The sequence below is a fragment of the Octodon degus genome, unplaced genomic scaffold, assembly GCF_000260255.1.
Source record: "Octodon degus isolate 3935 unplaced genomic scaffold, OctDeg1.0 scaffold00102, whole genome shotgun sequence".
In the NCBI taxonomy this organism is placed as follows: Eukaryota; Metazoa; Chordata; class Mammalia; order Rodentia; family Octodontidae; genus Octodon; species Octodon degus.
Genome location: NW_004524678.1, coordinates 3,323,236 through 3,331,893, shown reverse-complemented (window position 1 = coordinate 3,331,893; position 8,658 = coordinate 3,323,236). Strand labels below are relative to the sequence as shown.

Here is an 8,658-nt window from a genome sequence, read left to right as displayed (position 1 = left end):
ATGAACACAAAACGGATTTTTCTCTCGCTATGCAAACGAGGCATTCAGGCAGCCAAACTTCCAGCCAATGACAACTAGCATTAGATATTTATGTTTAGATCAAAACGGAGGGCAAGAAAAGCTAGCTCTTTTGGCGTCACCCAGGTGCTGGCTACCGTCCTTTCTCGATCGCCTCTCTTCATCTAGCAGTCAAGCCAGGCACAAGAACGGCCGGGCTGGCTGGAGACTCCGCTACCTCCCGGCGCCCGGCCACCCCGCGCCCAACCGGCGGGGGCGCCGCGTCCCCACCGCAGACTGGCGGGAGGGTGAGGGACAGGAGGACTGCGGGAGGCGAGGAGTGACGAAGCTCCTCGCGGGGACCGCCTCCGCTCCGAGCGGCCTCGCCTCCGTGGGTCCCAAATAAGTAAGACAAGGATCAAGACAAAAAGCCATCCACGGTCAGCCAGACGTTTCCTATTGGGGAACTTCGGGGAGCGCTGGGGCGGGGCGGGGGGGGGGAGCGCAGTGGGGAGAACCACTTGGCCAGAAAGGGGGAAGCGCACAGTGTTACCCCTACTTTGTCAGGCTCTGTAGCGGGAAAAAAGGCCTCACCGCCTCAGCCCACAGCATAACAGCCATCAGAGGCTCGAACCCCTCCCCATGACCTGGAAGGAGTGGCTCCCTCTCGTTCTCCCGCCCTCAGTTTGTCTCGCTGCCCCCCGCTGCGGAACGCTTGGTTGGGTCCGGGGCGGGGCTGGCAGGCGCTACACGTGCGGCCCGGGGCGTGGGGCGGGACGCCAGGCCTAAGAGGCGCTGAGGCAGTCGCCAATCCCCGCTGGCTGGGGGCGGGGCTCAGGGAGTCCGGGGGCGGGGCGCCAGGGGCGGAACTCGTGGGCGGGACGGGGGCGGGACTGGAGGCGGGGCTTGCGCGGAGCGCACGTCTGGCTCCCGGGCCAGGGGGCTGAGAGGAGCGGGCAGCCTCTGGGCCGGCAGGAAGAGACCGAGAGGCTGAGTGGAGTCGGACCCTGGGACTCGCGATTTTGTCGAGGTACAAGCAGGAGCGCGGCGCCTGGGGCCTCTTCGCCGGGTTCCGCGCCCTGGCCGCTCGCGGTGCCCCCTGCCGGCCGGGCGGCGGCGGGAAGGGCTTTGGGAGGTTTGTGGAGTGGCGAGTCCGGGCGGAGGCTGTGCTCCCAGCTCCGCGCCTTTCTTCTCCTCACCCTCAACCCGGGCGTCGGGGTCCGGGCGCCCAGGTCGGCTGCCGCGGGTCTCCGGACGTGGCCCCGGGCGGCTGTGCGGCGAGGCGGGAGGCCGGTGCCCCGCCGTGGTCCTCGCGGACTGTGGGACTCCCGCCGGTCGCGCCCGGCCCCCGGGATCCGCACCTGAGCCCCCGCGTTCCGGGGCGCGGCGCCTGCCGCCTGTCGTGCGCGCCCCAAGGCCGGGCAGTCGGCTTCGGAAGGAACCCAGCTGCGGTCCGCAGCGCGATGCCCCTAAAAGTGCCCAGTCTGGGGTACCGAGTGGGCGCTGGGGCCAGCTCACGCCTGCAGGGGCCTTGGGCGCGCGAGTGGGGGGCGCGGCCTGCAGACTTGGGGTCTCGGGAGGAGCGTGCGGCGCGCAGGCCGAAGACCACCGGGCTATCCTCCCGGGGAGGTCGCAGTCAGATATGGACAGCTGGGGGCCACCCAGGTGAGGTCCCCACGGAGTGAACGACACCTCGAGTCTCGGGACTGGAGACCTACTGGTGCGGCGCTTTCTGAAAGGCTTAAATAGATGGAAAGCTGTCAAAACAAGTGTATTTTAGAGTTGAAAACCGGCAGATTTTTCAGGCCAAGCGGTTGTGTAGCTAATGCCCAAAGGAATACTAGCCCTTTCACCCTTTTTCCTGCGTAGATGTATGCAACGACTCAGTTTTGCCAGCATGTCTCTCAGCAGCTGTGCAATGCCCGCAGCAGGGAAGGAAAACTTCAATAAGTGTTCTCAGGTTGCTTTGATTGCAAGCTTGTGCCGTCCTACACAATGTGGAAGAAAAATATCTCATGTAGGATTTTCCACGCAGGATTCCTTTCTTTTTTCTCTGGGACCCGGTGACCCGGTGATGTTTGTTTATTATTGGTTTTATAAGCATCTATTTAAATGTAGTTTTTGCACGAAATACTCCCTCTTGCCACAGGGTGTAGTTTGGGGATTAGAAAATGCTATTGGAGAAAGCTGCTAGTGGCTTCATTTTCCAAGAATGTAAGTCATTTCCTTTCTGTGATTTCAGGGAGTTGATATTTCACAGCATCAAAACTTTGTGGGTAAAGTTTTCCCAAACCCATCTGCCACTAAAGAGGCTTGTGACTTTGAGTTTCCTTCTTCAGAGCAGTGCATACATTTAGACCCAGCTATGTTGAAGAATAAGAAGATTTTCAGATTCTAGAGAATTAGTAGTTTTAGCAACCAAGACCTACAAATGGCTTGCAGGATAGAGAGTGGGGGAAGGGAGAAGACCAGCAAGAGGCAGGAAAACATATGCCTTCGCTGTTGTCTTCTGTAAAATTAAACTTCTAGCGCTTCATCATTTTCCTTTGGTGTGGTTTTGGGAAATAGAAGCTTTATGTTAAAAGTGAAAAAGACTGCACAATTGTCAGACAATTGACACTGAAAGCTTTTTTTCAGTGTGTTTGTAAACATATTGGATTCCTATTTCATATTAAAGTAGACCTTTGGTGGGGTTATTAGATGGAGAGGGTCCCCCAGGGGATATCCCATGTCATGTTATCTGCAGGGAATCTTCAGAAAGCAGACGGACTGTAATATGAACTAATTTTCTTCTTTTGAATTGCTTGTAAGAATCCCTGGGATCTGACACTGGGGGGCTGCAGTGACCGGCAGTTATTGCAGGGCTCATTTTAAGGGACAGGAAATCTTTCCAACCCACCCTCCCCCCTTTTGGGGGAACTTTGTAGGCTTGAGATAAGAGCTTCAAGTACTCAATTTGAACTTGGAGGTTTGAAATGCCCCAGGGTTTACAGGAAAATGTCTTGAAAACAACACAGACCAAGAAGACCATACTGCTTTTGAAAAAATACCAGTGTGCTAAGTAACTGTTTGGGGCTACAGGTTCTTTGAAAACTGTCACTCAGTTGGGCTTGTTGAATTAAGGGGTGTTGTAAAGTTTTTTCTAGTTTCTGGATTTTTACCCCCTATGCTTAACTGTACTTATAAAGCATTTTTGGCTTTCAGAACTTGTGACATAAGAGGCTGTGTAGAGTTTTGTGGCAGATGCTTGGAATGAAAGTCTCAAGCAGCATTGTTTTTGACTGAGCTGGCAGATTTAGAGTTTAGTGTAAATGAGTTCTGTCTTGCAACTAACTTTAATAATGGGATTCTTTGTAGTTTTCAACTTCGATGTTGCACATTTTTTATTTCCAAAAATGGCTTTAAAAAAAAATAAACCTGCAAACAATTATTTTATTACATAAAAGCCAGTACCAAGAAAAGATTAATTCAGTCCAGATGTAAAAATGTATGCGAATTTTAGGTTTGGATGAGCTCAACAAGTTTTCCCTTCTGTTGATGAGGCTTTCTGGGACCCAGATGGTGTTCACAAATTACCCCTTAAGTAGTTTTCTAAATTGAGACCCCAATTTCTTGAGCTTTCAGTAGGATAGAAAAGTTTTCTGGATGTATGTAGAGATGATTTTCTTCTTACTATTCATTAATATATACCTCATAAATGATCCAGTTTGGGACATAAAGCCTATTTCTTAAGTGGGAAAACAGGAATTGTGTATCATTATGGGCAAAGTTAGTGCCTTTGCTTTCATTTATGCAATTAAAACTTTCTTCTTTTATAGAGGAAATTAAAGTTCTAGGTGTGTTTATAATCTGCAGTAGAATCCTGTTGTACTATAGTTTGTTGTGGTTGCTGGTGTATCAGGTTGGTCCTTATAGGATGATCCTCGACTGTCTATTTACCTCATTCGCATCCCAACAAGAAACAACAAACACAACTTACAAGAAAAAAAAAAATTTAATCTATACTCCCAACACCAGAATTATAAAAGATATCTGTTATGCCCTAACAATTTTATGTATCTTAGGAAGTCTTTGTATGTTTGTATAATTGCACATTTTGGAATTGTGCTACACTATGATTGTGTATACAACAGAGGGAGAGTAGCAAACACTTAATGGAGGAATTTTATAGTGAGATTTTAGTTATAATGTACCTTCCTTAAACCCAAGAAGGACAAATGGTATTGTTGACTTCTGTGGTTGAACTTTGATGTGGAGGGTAGTTGAGAGGGCTTTTTGAATTGCACACTATCCTGGAGAAGTTTTGGGGGCCTATAAAAATAAGTAGAGTTAAGGGGTAATTTGAGAGGAAGGTGGAAGTGGGATACTGGCTATTAGATTGCAAGGAAAATGTAAACTTGGAAGGAAAAGTATTTAAAACAAGGCTGAGGTGGGGAGAACTTGCAATTAGGTGGAAATGAAAGAATAAGATCTTTTGTAGTTGAGGAAAAAGGATTAAATGATTAGAAACGAGGTACCCCAATGTCTGTACCCAGGATGGGAATGGGCTACTAATTTATATTTATCCTGGAAACCTTGCCTGCAATATTGTTGAATCACTAGTTTGATGTCAATTAACGTGCTGGGTTGAATACTTATTACTGTTCCCCACCCCCTCAGAAAGCTACTTACTCTTTCAAAGATTGGAAATATATTTTGTCTAAGTTCTAATGATTCTACAAATACAGTATTTAATTAGCCCCCCACACACATTTGAGGAACTATGAATACCTGTCTGCTATTCTGTAGGACCAAAAGGGACCCTGCAGCAATAATAACTAATGCTACAGGATTATAAAGTATTGAATAAAAAGAAGTAGTCTCTCCTGAATACTTAACACGAGGTATAATTACTACTGGCACAAGCTTGTGTACTACACTTGCAAGTTTGTATACTGTCACTTTTTATGAGAATCAAATGGACCAATCATCACGCAGTTCACTATGTTGCTCAAAGAGGGATTGCAGAACCCTGAAAAGGGGAAAGAAATCACTGCTCTGCCATCTATTTGTATTACTCCAGGCAGGCAAAAGTGTGTGGAAACAAATTTACATCCAGTCCCAAGGAGAAGGAATTGTTTACCTGGAGTTGTCTGTAGCACAGAATTTCCTTGAATGTCTTTCTCTACCTGCGTGGCCGTTCCCAGCAGAATTCAACCTGTACAGCAGAGCTTGGCCATTACTCCGGTCATTGTATTAATGTGCTAATAACTGGGTGGATGCTGCCCAGATGTGTGCTCTAGAAACTTTGTATTCCAACTGAATCATCCTGAGACATCCTCAGATGTTTTCCAACAATATGAAATATTTTATTTAAAGCAGTATTTTATATCAGAGCCACAGTTTCATGTGAGAGATGAAGTTATAAAAATAGAACAAATTTCAGCAGCAGCAGCTCTTGGGAAATGAAGTTTCTCACTGAGCTTTTCAGGTGGTTCTCTCTCTGGTCACATTAAATGAAATTAATTAATTTTCTCCCCACAGGTAGCAGCACTTATGCTATACAGTTTCAGTAGATTTTTTTCCCTTCTGGGCCTTGCTTTATTTATTTGAACTTGTTATTGAATTAAAACACAACCAGAAAAATGTACAGGTCAGAAGCGTACAACATGGAGCAATCACAGAGAGGTAGCATTCAAATCAAGAGACAGAACTTTCCCAGCTACAGTCATCATTCCTACCCCAAGGGTAATGGCTCCCTTGATTTCTCATGTCATAGCTTAGTTTTGATCTGCTTTTGGATTGCATTTAAATGAAATCAAATATAAGGCTGTTTTTGGCTTATTTTTGGGTGTGTTCTTTAGTGCAAAGTAATGTCATCTAGTAAGTCCAAATTGATGAAAGTAGAAGCAGTGTTTGTTTCTTTACTTTTATGAATGAATATACTGAGTTTGAATGTACATGAATGTACATCAACTTATTTTGTTGATGGACATTTCAGCAGCTTTGGGCTACTATATAGCAGATAACCCTTTGATAACTCTAAAGAAAATTGAGTACTTCGATTGAAAGTAGACTATAGGTTTAAGATTTTTTATTAAAAACTCGAGAAATAAGATATGGTAAAAGAAAAGGAATATCACAATGTAAACACCAAGGGTTTCATGTAGTCCACAGAATTATACTGTTTTAGGGAAGTGGTTTGGACTATGCCAAGTAGATACTGTCCTATTTAGCTGAGCACTGGGGATGGAAGGGGGCCTTGGGTGACATCTCAGTGAGCCCCATCATTTTGTAGAGGTGGAGGCCCTGGGAGCTGAGTGACTCCCATTGAGTTGCAAAGCTGATGCCGTGCTAGGAGGGGAAGCACCTCCTGATGCCTCCTGATGATCCAGCCCACCTGTGTGCTGGAGAGGGCTGGACCTTCAGGGCTTCCTGCCTGGAGCTCCGCAGGCCTTGCCCTGCCACACGGGGGTGCAGTGGAATAGATGCAGCTCTGTCCTTGGAGATTAAGCAGGGAGTCTGCTGGGAGCTCCTTGGCCTGGAGGACAAGTGCCCTCTTCACATTCACACCAAGGTGTCCTGTGGCTCTGTTAAGATAGAAACAGACCTGCCCAGAAAAAAGATGAGGCAGAAGCTCACTCTCACCGGCCTACTGTGCCTCCACCCTCAGTCCAGGGCTGTCGGCTTCTCTTTTTCTTCCCTTTTGCTGATAGGGCTCTTCAGTGAGACTTTGGTTTTAAGTACCAACGAGGTGGTAACCTGAGTACCTTGTTGATTCTTTATTTCACGGATCCATGCATGATCCTAATGAATGCTAATTTCAAATGACTGCTATGTAAAATTTTTCCAAAGAGTTCATTCTTAAGAAAATGCTGTAAAAAATTCATTTTTTCAATTATTATCATTTCTGATTCCTTTCTTTAAATAGTTTCTCCTTCCCTCTGTAGCATCTCCTTCCCCCATCAAGTTTTCTTAACTATCTCTGGAAGCATCCAGTCTTTTCCAAAGCAGCAGTGAAATTCTGAAGCTGAGGTCTATAACAGTCCCCAGGAAAGCACTTACTGTAAAACACAGGATTATGATTTCACTCAGAGATCTAATAGATAAAGCAAAGTGCTTGCAAAGGGTAACTGTTCATGTAGATACTTTATTTCATGTTTCCCTAAAGAATAAAGGATGTTTTTCAATGGTTCAAGGAAAGGCTGTATGTATTTCAGCTTATACTCATTTAGGGTCAAAAATAAAAGCAACATTACAAAAATTTGTAACAGTGGATATATCCTGCTTGGATGAGACACTGTTTACAATAGCAAACAGTTAGCATGCATAAGTTAAATTTTAGATGTAGGTCCACAATTCTTGACAAATTGCTCAGTAAAATTATCCAAGAAAGGAGTACTAGATTTTGAAGACAGAATACCAGAGAGGCGGGGAAGTAAAATGGTAATTCTGATCTTTTAGATCTGCCCTCTGTGGTCCAAATCCAGATGTTACCCCTATGTGGGACTTGGGGAACTTAGGTTACCCTCTTAATCTCTATGTCTTATATCTTCATCTGTAAAGCCTGCATAATAATGCTATCTTACAGGGTCTTTTGATGAAATAAAATAATACATGTAAAACATCTGGCCTTTGACATATAGTTAACAGTCAAGTAATATTTTGTTGCCCAGGAGAGAAAGAAGCTATTGTAGAGAGATTTATAGCTTTTTCTTTGGGGTATCTGAGCCTTTGCTTCCAAACAGTGCATGATTTCTGTTATATTTTCTGGTTTTGTTTTGTGTTTTCGGCAGTGCTGGGGATCAAACTTAGGGCCGCTGTGCGTGCTATGGAAGCTTTTTGCCCTAAGCTTACACCTCCAGCCCCTATATTTTGTTTTGTAGCACTAAACAAGCAGCAAAATCTGGCATAGTATTTTGTACTTAAAATATTGAGCTATGTCCCTGTGTGAGGAACAGCTAGCCTGTTCCTCTGATCACTAATTGATCAAGTTATCTTTCCTAATTATTTTTCTAATTTTCAACCATCTTGGTCCCCCTGATTTTCCTTGCTAGATAATTATTTTTCTCCAGATGTCAAAAAATAAATGTGCAGATTAGAATTTTTTCTCTGGTGATTAATGCTATGCAAAGTACTTTAGAATACCACTGGTCTTCTGCTCATGGGTCCTGTAGAATTTTTTGTGAATCCTTTTAAAGAAAGCCACTATTACTTGGTATGAGGTCAGTTTTTTGTTCATTCCAGTACTCCTCCCATTGGCAATTTATGTAACGTGGGTCAAAGCTCTTAGGGTTTTATTGTAAGGTTTAAAGCTTAAGATTTTAAAGCCATTTATTCAAAAGAAATTAATAATCTGAAAGTTTCAAAGGGAGTATTTGAGAAAAAGGAACTTATATGCACACGTTTCTCTAAATAACATAATTACAAGCCCAGCCAAGAAAGGTAGGGGATCCTCTACTAGACGAATCATGCTGTATCATTCAGATCTGTTCATTAAAGAGGGAATCTATTAGGTAACTGTTCCTCACTCTTCATTTTATGTTTAAAATCTTGAACTTTGTAAATTTAGCACTTTAAAAACATTCATGAAGTCCACCTAAACTAGCTTTTATGTCTTTATGAAATAGTCAAAACTATGCCGAATATTCTGTACAGTTTCCTGACAAAGTAGATCATATC

The 8,658-nt window shown here is 44.5% G+C and overlaps 1 protein-coding gene across 2 annotated transcripts in view; it reads left to right on the top strand.

Annotated features, from left to right (window-relative positions):
• The first annotated feature begins 908 nt into the window (after positions 1 to 908).
• The window catches only part of Frmd6 (FERM domain containing 6), a 78,443-nt gene continuing 70,693 nt past the window's right edge, over positions 909 to 8,658 (top strand). For both annotated transcript variants that reach the window (XM_004638753.2, XM_004638752.2), the window contains exon 1: positions 909 to 1,027. The gene's annotated coding sequence lies outside the window, so the exon portion shown is untranslated. The remainder of the gene's footprint in view (positions 1,028 to 8,658) is intronic.